This window comes from Toxorhynchites rutilus, chromosome 1 (genome assembly GCF_029784135.1).
Source record: "Toxorhynchites rutilus septentrionalis strain SRP chromosome 1, ASM2978413v1, whole genome shotgun sequence".
NCBI lineage: Eukaryota > Metazoa > Arthropoda > Insecta > Diptera > Culicidae > Toxorhynchites > Toxorhynchites rutilus.
This window is the reverse complement of record NC_073744.1, coordinates 177,290,968-177,303,590: the sequence shown is the minus strand read 5'-3', so window position 1 is coordinate 177,303,590 and position 12,623 is coordinate 177,290,968.

The window sequence follows — 12,623 nt, the reverse complement described above, 5'->3', positions numbered from 1 at the left end:
CACCACATCGGTTCGCATCACAACACATCAACAAACCAACCCAAGCAGCCATGTCTGGACATGGTAAAGGATAAAGTGACCAGATGGTCAGAGGTCTAACGCGGGACACAAAAAACAAAACGTTGTGAATATACGTTATGTGAACATAAACCATAGTTTAGCGAGTCTAAACTGATCAGTATTATTTATTTCTGAGTATCGGCACTCAGTTGTGATTTTTCGGTGGTTTAGATTTTGTTTACGCCCGAAAATCACTCACTCAATCAGAGCATTTACGCCTGGCAAGCAGGATTCAAATTCTACAATTTTCTTCAAATTACCGAATGGAATGCTCGAAAATTTCAATTCATTTTTTATCGTTTTTAGTGTTAACGTATGCATTCAAACAAATGAACTAATTTCGGATGGCGATGAAAGATAATTTATAGGAACTAATTTTCTTCAAATCTTATGTTTATTAAGCCTACAACAAAAATGATTCAAGGCTGTTGATTCGCTGCAGCAGCACTGTCAAGCAACTTGATGATTTTTCCATACTGCAAGCTCCACCCCACAGCGAAATAATTGGACATCCTGAGGCACTTTTTGTCCGCCAGATATAGCCGATCTGGTGTTTAAAATATCATCTCTTTGCCGCTCCTTAAGCCGGGGGATCGCAGCCACCGGCCAAACGGTGGAGAAGAATCTGGCCAAAATGGACATTTTTATGCGGAAGCGTCAGACGAGACCGACCGTATCTGAGCAGCAGGCAAGGAGTAGCTTGAGGTGCTGGGGAAAAACTTCTTTCCTGCGAAAGAAGTGAAAAACTTCTTTTCGTACTCATAATGAAAGACGAGACGTACTTGATGCTAGAATTCAACGAATGGCAGGGGACCGGGTACTTTACGTTCCCCAGGTAAGCGATGATGTCGTATATATCATGCACATCAAGTTCCCGACGAAGGTCCTTCTCTGACAGACGTTAAGGGAATGTCGAAGGCGCTCTTCTATCGAGTCATATGGTGAACGGGGAGATATATAGTACGAAGTGCTTGCCGGAGTTGGGAAGGTGATGTGGTCTTTATGCCGAACCCATTATGCCAAAAGATCATTGGAGAATGGATCGGCTGGAGATAAACATTGTCGCGAAGACCACCAACCTTCCCAACATTCCCCAGCTGCGTCCGATAGAAAAGTTTTGGGCGAACTGCCAAAATAGAGCGACAGACGACCACCAAAGCCACGAAAAGGTAAAATAACACGCCGATATACATCTTTTCATCGGCCAATGGATCAGGTTCCGGCCAACTTTCGTAAGACCGCCCAGCGCTTCATTTACAATATTTCATCAAACAACTCTGCCTCTTCCTGTCGAGTATACACTAGTTCTTCCGGCTTATTTAAAACGTTAAGCCCTGACTGAGCTAGGGGACCAAAGATGAACTTTTCGTCTGACTCACGTTGGTCCCTGCGAATCAATAAGGGACTTTTATGAAAATCACTTTCCAATTTCGTTGCTGTCGCTTCCAGTTGACACTCTCTAAACAAAACAGGAAGTGGGTTATATCTATGGTATAACCGCAAGGGTGACGTAGGACTATCGTTGATTTAGGGATCATTTGTTTGAAGTTGAATCTAAATCCATCCTGAATGAATGAATAAATAAATATTTGGGTGGCTTCAAAAACGAGAACATTACGTTGGAGGCTCAAGGTTATATGCATTCAATATTGGATACAAAAAACCTTGTTCTGAAGAATAATCTTCAGAAGCTTTCCTGTTAACTGCACTTGATTGACAAATCACAAAACCAAATGTATGTGGTCGCAGTATTATATGGATAGAAAAAAATTAAAATAAACTCGCTTGAATGTAATTTTCAATTCCAAGGGGAACTGGCAGATTATTTTTCAGCAACGATCATTTCTTTCCAGGTTTCTTCTCGATAACCAGCAAACGAAAAGAGTTGCGCGCGTGTATGTGTGTGTGTGTGGCGGCTGCTTCAATGTCTTCCCGAGGAACCGTATTTCGATGCTCTCTTGGTCACCTTCTCTTCTCCTTCTGATCGATCGGCTTTTCTGCGCTCCCTCACAGTTAAAACAAACTGATTGCATTTCAGGTCAGGTCAGGCCAGGTAATGAATCCCTCGATACCTCGCCGTTCAGCTCGTTCAGTAACGATGTTGTCTTGTCGATGTCCTCAGGCGTCGTGCACAAATTACGTAACGCTAAAAATCCGGATCTTGAACCCCCTCCCCCCCCCCTTACGTAACGCAATTTCCTATCTCTAATAAACAGAAAGTAACGCAACATCTACCCCCTCCCCCCTTATCGCGTTACGTAATTTGTGTACGACGCCTCACGAAAAATGAATGGGTTTCACCACCAGAATATCATTTAAGTATGCTTTTCGTGCGTGATTGAATCGAGAGAAGGTGTGGTTTACGATGGCAATTTGGAAGGCAAACTAGAGGAGAATAAACTCTCTGAGTATGAAAATTTCGGCGACTGAGCAATATCGATTGAAAATTATATAATTTTCGCGATACGAAACAATTTCCGTTGCGCGCGCATACAATATTAGATACGAAAATATCCTACTGATGGGAAAGAATAATCTTCCGAAGCTTTCCAGCTAATTACACTTGATTGAAAAATTACGAAATCAAATGTATTTGGTCGCTGTGTTATATGGTTAGAAAACATTAAAATAAACTCTTTCGCATGAATGTATTTTTCAATTCCCAGGGAACTGGCAGATTGTTTTTCAGCAACGATTAGATCTTTCCGGAATTTTCTCGATGCTGTATGGCATCCAAACGAAAATTCTCGTTTCAGTTTGGCCTGCAAAAAACTTTTCTGAACTCTAATCCATCAAATTTGGAGCCCTGAAAAGGGCCGTTGATTCTATGCTAAGCTAATATAGCACGCTCTCCTCGGATACGATGGGCCAGCTGGATGTCCTTGGGCATGATGTAACGCGTTTTGCATGGATAGCACACAAATTGGTATCTTCGAATAGGACTACTGCAGCGTCATAACCGCGGAACTTTGGAAGCGCAAGTCGGTTTTGAAGTCCTGAGCAATTCCACGATCCAAATGCTGCAAAGGTAGCTTGCGGATCAGCAATTCGGTCGACTTCCGATAGCGATGAATTTCACGCAAAGTTCCCGGTCGATAGCGATGTGGCTTCTTCACCTATCCTGCGGCTGGTGCGCTTATCCGAGCTGCTTTCATGTGCCTTACCACCGAAAGACTAACGAGCTCGAGTCCTCACGGTGCGAGAGTAGAGTAAGAAATGAACGAAAGCAAAGGAAGCGTCATTTTATAAACCATAAAAGTATAGAATCTAAACCCCACCCTTATTATATTCGTAAGTATACAGTAAGCTTATATAATACAGAAGGTGGGGTTTACATTCGATACTTTTATGTTTTATAAAATGACTCTTCCCTTGCTTTCGTTCATCATTCTCGTCCAAACCGTACGAACATTATTCTGTTGGCGGTACTCAACCAGTTCGGACGGCTCGGATATAAGTTCCTGCAGTAGTGGAAACAACAGTAAAAGCATTTCTCAAGGCTCTGGATTTCGGGCAAATTGTGGCAACTGCATCGTGTACAGTGAAACAGTTAGCATGACTCGAACACGCAATGCGGCGCGGAAAGGCAGCGAACAGCCGGCTGCGGATGACGTAATTGAATCGAACCCCTTCAACGAGCTCCAGAATGCTCCGGAAATTGTAGAGAAGATAGTGAAGCTACCACCAATTATGGTGAAGAATGTGTCGATGGGAAAAATAAGAAGTGATTTGTTGGACATGGACATCATTGCAATGTTTAAAATCACGCGAGTGGGCACAAAAATTATTGTTGAGAATGACAGCCAATATAACAAAGTGAGGCAGTATCTCGGTGCGTTAAAAGCTGAATACTATACACATGATCGTGCATCAGAGAAACCTTATAAAGTAGTGCTCCGAGGGCTCCCAGACATGAAGGTAGAAGAAATTGAGAATGAACTGAAAAGATATGAGCTGGAAGTGATTAAGGTTTACAAAATGACCAGACAAGCGAAAGAAGTCAGAATGTATAAGGATACACTGTACCTTGTTCATATTAAAAGTGGAACAATTAATATGCAGTCCCTTCGTGAATTGAAAGCTCTGTTCCAAGTGATAATTAAATGGGAGCCCTACCGGGCAAGAAATAATGTCACTCAGTGCCTGAACTGTGGGGATTTTGGACATGGTGGAAGAAATTGTTTCATGAAAACAAAGTGTACGAATTGTGGTGGATCACACCGGCAGGATGGGTGCACGAAATCACCCAAGTGTGCAAACTGCGGTGAAAACCATAAGGCGACAGACAAAATGTGTAAGAAACGAGAGGAATACATCAACATCAGGAAAGCAGCTTCAATTAATGGCCAACCTGGCAAACACGCGAAGGCACCAAATTTGGAGACGAATGACTTCCCCCATCTTCCACGAACAATGACAACGATACCGGGATTCCAGGTGAGTGGAAATAATAATCAGAGTGGTGCACAACCATCAAACTGGGCTGGGAATCACCAAGCGGGTACAAGCCTCTTTCCCCCAGAAGAACTAGTGAAAATTTTCCTAGAAATGTCACAGAAACTAGGTGGGTGCAAAACCAAACTAGAACAAATTGAAACACTAGGAATGTTCATCATTAAATATGGACGATAATCTGTTCCGAATAGTCACATGGAACGCTCGATCGATTCGATCGAAAACGATAGAGTTCGCACACTTCCTTAAAGAGCATAAGATACAAATAGCGTTGGTGACAGAAACCCACCTTAAACCAAATGAAAAATTTATGATTCCCGACTACATCGTACTGAGACTTGATAGAATGCATGCCATAGGTGGGGGCGTGGCTATAGTAATTGAAAATACAATTTCATACGAAATGTTACCTCACTTTCAAACCACTCTGATTGAAGCTCTTGGAATAACCGTTAATACCAGCAATGGAAGAATGAAAATAGTCACTGTTTACTGTAACAAGAAAGCAATTTTGAGAAATGGGGAAAATCGAATCCTGAAGCAGGACTTGAGGAAGATAACTACAGGAGGAGGTAACTTTATTGTTGGGGGAGACCTTAATGCCAGGCATGTTAATTGGGGAAATACGCGAAATAACACAAATGGCAAACTGCTGCAAGAAGAAATTGATAAAGGACATTACATAGTGCTCCACTCTCCAACACCGACATACGTGTCGCCAAAAGGATTCGCAACTACGCTCGATATATTCCTGTCCAACCTGACGTGTCCAGTAAGTGATCCAGAATCAATCGGAGCCCTAGGCTCAGATCACTATCCTGTGGTGGTGATGTTGGGCGAAGCAGTAAATACACGAGACGTAAAATTCCGGAGAGATTTTCATCACGTTAACTGGGTGCAGTTTCAAAGATACGTAGATAACTGCATTCATGAGGAGATCAACCCCCAAACGACTGACGACATTGAAGAGGCGCTTAACATCATCCAAACGACGCTCCAGAATGCGGTGATAAGATACACAAGGCAGGTTCCAGTAACGGCGAGGTACGTTGAAATTGACAGGTTTACAAAATTGTTAATCGGAAAAAGAAATGCATATCAAAGACTATTTCAAAGAACCCGAAATAATAAATAAAACAACTAGTTAATAGGCTCCGAGAGATTGTTTATGTCCGTATGAATAACATTAGCAAACACAGTAGCTACCCTGAAGAAAAGCTCCAACCCATTCTGGAAATTGACAAAAATAATGAAAAACAAGCCCCAGCAAATTCCACCATTAATTACAGAAAATCTAACGTTAGTGACTCCCTATGAAAAGGCCAATGCTATAGCGAATCATATATGTAATTCTCACAAACTCGGCGAAAGTTTTTTCAGCCCTTATGAAGGATTAGTGATAGAATCAATAAACACCTTAAATCGTACAAACAGTAACCTACCACTAAATCAGAAAGTAACTGCAGATGAAGTCAAAAAAATTATAAAATCCACTAGAAATATGAAAGCACCAGGCTTTGACGGAATATTCAACATTGTATTGAAAAAGATAAGCGATAAAATGTATAAAGTATTAGCTGCAATATTCAACTCTTGCCTCAACCTAGGATACTTTCCTAAGAACTGGAAAGAGGCCAAAGTGATTCCTATTATTAAGCTGGGTAAAGATCCGTCATCAGAAAAAAGTTATAGACCTATTAGTCTACTTTCTAACATCAGCAAAATCCTAGAAAAAATCATCTTGAAGCGAATGACGGAGTACATTGAAATAAATAATATTATAAGAGCAGAACAATTCGGTTTTGAAAGAGGCCACTCAACAGTTCATCAACTGGTTAGAGTGACAAATATAATGAAGAGAAACAAGTCACTATCAAAAACTACAGCAATGGTACTAGTTGACATAGAAAAAGCATTTGACAATGTGTGGCATCAGGGTTTAGTACACAAATTGATGATGATGAACTTTCCACTATACTTGACGAAAATAATTGAAAACTATATATCAGGTAGAAGTTTTAAAGTAATAATACATGGAAAACTATCAGATTCATACCGAGTAACGGCAGGAGTACCTCAGGGAAGTGTGCTGGGTCCGGTGCTGTTCTCACTATTCACCGCGGATATTCCACCTCTACCTGAGTGTGAACTCTCAATGTATGCAGATGACACAGCTATACTGTGCAAGGGAAGAATAACAAAGCCAATCATTAAGAAACTCCAAAAAGGTATGGAAATATTCTGTGAATACCTGGAAAGCTGGAAGATAAAGATTAATGCGAACAAAACACAAGTTATTATATTCCCATACAGACCATCCCCGAGATTATATCCTAAACCAGAAGAAAGAATTATAATTAACAACGTTGTATTAGAATGGTCTAATGTTGTGAAATATTTAGGACTAATAATAGACTCAAAATTATTGTTCAACAAACATATTGATGAGCTGAGACATAAATGCGATATTCTTATCAAAAGACTCTATCCTTTGATCAACAGAAAATCAAAACTCAATACAGCAAACAAAATATTGATAGTCAAACAATTCTTTATTCCGTTAATCGATTACGCCACTCCAGTTTGGAGCATATGTGCATCTACACACAAACTAAAACTCAAACGCTTAGAAAATAAAATGATCAAAATGGCTCTAAATCTGCCAATGAGAACAAGTACAACAGAAATTCATGAAAAAACTAAGATAGTTCCACTTCCGGACAGAATAATAAAAATCACAGAAATATTTAAAGCGAAAACCCAGTTATCTGAGTTTGAGATAATCAGAAACATATATAATTAGGTTAGTTAGGTTAGTTAGGATTTAGCAAATTAACAGAGATAGTATTCTCAAGAATGACGAAACCAAATGGTTTATAAAATTTCGAACAAATCAATTAGGCAGAGAAATAAAGGTGGAATGTCACGTGATAAATCTCTTAAAATGTAAAACAAATATCTGTAAATTGAATATGGAAATAAATTTATATTTTATGTATGTATATGCTTTCGTTCATTTCTTACTCTACTCTTGCACCGTGAGGACTCGAGCTCGTTAGTCTTTCGGTGGTAAGGCACATGAAAGCAGCTCGGATAAGCGCACCAGCAGCAGGATAGGTGAAGAAGCCACATCGCTATCGACCGGGAACTTCGCATAAAATTCGTCGCTATCAGAAGTCGACCGAATTGCTGATCCGCAAGCTACCTTTGCAGCATTTGGATCGTGGAATTGCTCAGGACTTCAAAACCGACTAGCGCTTCCAAAGTTCCGCGGTTATGACGCTGCAGTAGTCCTATTCGAAGATACCAATTTGTGTGCTATCCATGCAAAACGCGTTACATCATGCCCAAGGACATCCAGCTGGCCCATCGTATCCGAGGAGAGCGTGCTATATTAGCTTAGCATATAATCAACGGCCCTTTTCAGGGCTCCCAATTTGATGGATTAGAGTTCAGAAAAGTTTTTTACAGGCCGAACTGAAAGGAGCATTTAGCGAAAATCGTGGTGTCGATGATAATTCGATACCGATAGGTGCCATGGATATGGATTTCTTAATGAAGAATATGAAATACATGACATGATGTAGTGAATATATCCGAAGAAATCACTTTGGTGAAACTGCATTATAAAATTATTTGTGTGCGAATGCCGCAATCGATAGTCGACTCTAATTTGCGCTGGGTAATTTCCTCGGAGGACTCAATTCCTCCTTTGAGCATTAAGAAACTCTTTCTGGTAAAACGAAGTGGTATGAATCACATTATTTGAATGATAGAATGAAGAAGTTTCCTGCCAATTTCCTTCAACCTCCAAACGTATCTTTCTCCCGTTTGTCGTTTTCGCGTTCGCTAATCTTTTCTCACAACACCCATTTCTCGTTTGAGAAATTGTTGAGTAAACATTGTTTGCCAGTGCGCGTAGAGCGGGAATTCCTAAAGATTCATTGCACCTCTAATAAATTGCCGAAAGACGTGGTCTTACGTTGATCGCACTTGATTGAAAAAATCCAAAACGAAATGTATTTGGTCGCAGCATTATATGAGTAGAAAGCAAATAATCGCTCGAAAATGACTTGATTTTAGCGATGATGTTTCACGTTTTTCATGTTACGCATCCAATATTGGATACGAAAGTTTTCCACTGATGGGAAAAAAAATATTCAGAAGCTTTCCTATTAATTGCGATTGATTGAAAAATCACAAAACCAAATGTATTTGGTTGCAGTGTTATATGGATAGAAAACATTAAAATAAACTCTTTCGCATGAATGTATTTTTCAATTCCCAGGGGAACTGGCAGATTATTTTTCAGCAACGAGAATTCCGCGCGTGTATATGTGTGTGTGGCGGCCGATGTTTCAAGCGGAACCGTGGCATCACTCTCCTCCTGATGGATTCCCTTCTGGCCTTAGGTGCACATACAGGCTCTTGGTGACACCGTTCATTAGCGCTTTCATGATAAACGAAAATAGCTTCACAACACAGCGACAACATGCTCCAATCGCTGTTCAATCATAACTGAGGGGGTTTATTTTTTTTTTTTACATTAATTTTGATTTTATTCATATTAACTTTTGATATTTACAAAGTTCATACAGGCTAAGTGAGACCTAATGGTTTTCATCTTTGTTACAACGTTTTTTCAATAATTGTCAATTATTTAATTTTGAAATTAATTATGTTTCTAATAAATTGATTGATAAATGTATAAACATTTAGTGATGAGGAATATAAAATTATTAATAAAAAGAAAGCTACCTACTTAATCTAACTTAACCTACTGTACAGAAACCTTGGGTTTACAGATTTTGTATAATCATATGTTCGGAAGATGAGCACCTCTCTCTGTATTTTTGATTGTAACGGGTAAATTTCACCTCTAGGGTATCCAGGAAAGCCTTCTCGTGTACCTCGCTTGTTCTCGTCCAAGGCGGCAGACTAAGGATCATCTTAAGGATCTTATTTTGTACACGCTGGAGTCTCAGCCTGTGAGTCATGGCGCATCCCTTCCATACCGGGACCGCGTATTCTATCGCTGGATAGATTACTTGTTTGTAGACAGCCAACTGATTTTCTAAGTTCAGTTTTGAAGTTCTACATATAAGCGGGTGCAAAGACCGGACAAGTATGTTACATTTCAAAATTATTTTATTAACATGAGACCTGAAGCTCAGTTGTCTGTCTAGCGTGAGTCCTAAGTAAACTACCTCTTCGGACCACTGAATTATCGAGCCGCCAAGCCGAATTCTGCAATCAGCAGCCGGGATAAATTTTGGCGATTTTGAATGTGGAAACAAAACGGCCTGAGTCTTTGCCACATTGACAACAATGTTCCAACTAAGATAATAATCAGCTAAAGCATCCAGACCTCCCTGTAACCTACGGGTGAGTGCACGTATAACACGACCTTCGTACATGATGGCAGTATCATCCGCGAATTGAGACAAGACACCACCACCTGGAAGAGGTGGGATGTCCGATGTATATATATTGTACAGGATAGGCCCAAGGATGCTTCCTTGAGGCACTCCTGCGGGGATATCGAAGGTTTGAGAAAAATTGTTATGCAGAGACACCTGGAATGCTCTGTTGGAAAGGTAGCTTCGGACGATTTTTATTAGGTACATTGGAAAATTGTGTTGATGCAGCTTGTACACCAGACCATCATGCCACACATTGTCAAACGCTTTTTCAATGTCCAAGAGCGCCATTGCTGTCGTCTTGGACACCGACTTGTTCCGCTGAATTAAATTGGTAACTCGCGAGAGTTGATGGATGGTGGACCTTCCTTTGCGGAAACCAAACTGTTCTTCCAGGAAGACGCCATTCTCATCAGCGAAGAATAGAATTCGGCTTTGTATAGATCTTTCGAACAGCTTAGAAAGGGCAGAGAGTAAGCTGATGGGTCGATAACTTTTAGGAACAGAAGGATCTTTCCCCGGCTTAAGGACTGGGATCACTTTTGCTAACTTCCACATTGATGGGAAGTAGCAAAGCTCCAAGCATCTGTTGTATATTTTAGCTACAAAAGCAAAAGAGGTTCGACTCAAGTGCTTGAGCTCGATGTTGAAAGTACTGTCAAAACCAGGGGCCTTCATATTCTTAGATCTAAGAGCAAAACCCATCAGCTCATCCACTGTAACCTTTGCTCCCACTGGAACTAAACTGTCGGAATGATCAATAATGGCGACTCCTTCAGTAACCGAACGTTCATGTGGACTATTAATGTGTCTCCCTAAATTGTGTGACATCACAAACTGTTGCCCCAGCGCGTTCACTTTTTCAATGGGTGTGATTAGAAGATGACTCACATCTGCATCTTCGGACGAGACAAGTGGAGGGATTGGCTTGAACTTTTTCTTTAGGATTTTCGTCATGGACCAAAATGGTTTAGAGTGTGGGGGAATTTGACGAATATTTTGTTTAAAATCCCTATTTCGAAGATCTTGAATCCTCTCCTGGATTACCCTAGTGAGGCTGTTGGACATGATCTTTCTGTCTCGGTCACCAGTCCTCTGATATTGACGTCGGAAAATGTTTCGCAGGCGCATGAGGTGTTTAGTGGTGCTGTCTATTACGAGAGAGGTACTCACCTGATGTTGATGCACCGGGACCGCATTGCTGCGAGCGATGTTGATCGCCCGCTGGAGGGATTCCAGCGCCTGGTCAATCTCCTCTGAGGAATCTAAAGGATGATCAATATTGATATTGTTATCGACGATTCTCTGGAATTCACTCCAGTTGGCGCGGTGATAATTCCTCCGAGGTAGGCTAGCCAGCGTATCAGCAGAAGCTCCCAGTTTCAGCACCACTGGGTAATGATCGGATGATAACTCCTCAAAGACGACCGGATCCTCAGAGATGGCCATGTTTGTCAGGAAGACGTCCAGAATGGAATGAACTCCTGATTTAGAAATTCTGGTTGGACTATCTGGTGCCAGGATATTATAATGGCCGATATCCAAATCCTCTGCAAGAATGATCCCGTTCCGATTACGCCTTCGATTACCCCACATCTCATGCCGAGCATTCAGATCACCTGCAACAATGTACTTCGCCCGCCGCCGCGTCAGCTTGGCCAAGTCGTTTCGTAGCTGAGCGGCCGTACCATCCCTAATGGTGACTTGCTTAGGACAGTACGCCGCGATGATGGTGATTGGCCCAAGCGATGTGCAAATCTCGACTCCGATGGCTTCGATTGTTTTAAGTTGAAAGTTCGGCAGCAGGCGATAGTTGATGTTTCGCCTCACAGCAACAGCCACTCCTCCTCTATCTGCATTAGTTCTATCTAGTCTCAAGAGCCGGAACTCCGAAAGATAGATATTGTTTTCCGGTTTGAGGTGCGTCTCGGTGATGATGGCTACGTCAATGTTTTTATTGTTCAGAAAATCGAGTAGCTCGACGTGCTTACTCCTTAGCGAGCAAGCGTTCCAGTTTGCAATGCGAATAACTTCACGGGACATATTTCTTGATCAGAGATAATGCAGCTTGGAGCTGTTCGGTTTGTGTTTTGCAGGTACGCATTATTATAATAACCTCTGATACCAACGTTAGTAATTCCTGCGTTGTGAACATGTCGGAGGAAATACCAGATGCAACATCTGCGTATGTTAATGTTGGGACAGACGAGTATCCTTGCATCGGCTGGGCGGCAGCAGCTGCGAGGCGGGGCTGTGCTGAACGACGGAGAGTATCCGTTAGGTTGGAAGAATTCGCAGGAGTGAAGTTACTGGAGCGCTGATTGTTGAGAGGAAGTGGTGCTAAATTAGGGACCTGTCGGCGATGTTGGAGAGCGGGATACTCAGCTTCTGAGTTGATCGGTGGAGTGCGAACGTTGCGCTTGCGTCCGGGCTGGTTAGAAGTTGTCGCTTTCTGACGGATGGAAATGAACTCAGCCCGCTTGGGGCAGGCCCGATTTGAGGTGCCATGATCACCACCACAGTTAACACATTTCAAAACGCTGTCATCAACTAAGCCACAGGACGCAGTGCTGTGATCCCCAGCACATTTACCACAACGAGTCTGCATATGGCAGTTTTTGGTACCGTGCCCGAACCTTTGACAGTTCGTGCACAGCGTGACGTCTCGGTGCTGGGGACGATACGGTT